Genomic DNA, 495 nt, shown 5'->3' on the forward strand with positions numbered 1-495 from the left:
AAAAGTGGCAAAAGGCTTGCTAGAATCCCAAAGTCTCTAAAGGCTAGATAAATACTTAAAAGATTAAAAAATTAGCTGGCAGCTAAAAGTATTTAAAAGACTAGCTGGAAACAATAAGTAGCCATGAACTGACTAAAACCTAAAAGTAGCAAAAGACCAGCGAGAAGTTCTCAGAAGCAGAACAGTAGCTAAAAGCATCAAAATGGTTGCTAAAAGTTATTAGTAGCAGACTGATAGCAAAAAGCTAACAAGTAGCAAAAGCAGACGATGCAGCTGTATGCTGAAGATTTTAAAGAGAAAAGTTTTAGAAGTATTGAAGAGGTAAATATTTAAAATACTGTAGTTTAAAAGGACAACAAAAATCAGAGCACCCATCTCCTCGATGAGCTGAACATCTTGATATACGAACAGCTAAAATCTCAGAGTACGCAGAAACAGTCCGATTGGAAGAATAAAAAACAAGACGACGACGTGAATGCTGACTCAGCACTCCTG

This window comes from Nematolebias whitei, chromosome 15 (genome assembly GCF_014905685.2).
Source record: "Nematolebias whitei isolate Nwh7 chromosome 15, NemWhi1, whole genome shotgun sequence".
Taxonomy (NCBI): Eukaryota; Metazoa; Chordata; class Actinopteri; order Cyprinodontiformes; family Rivulidae; genus Nematolebias; species Nematolebias whitei.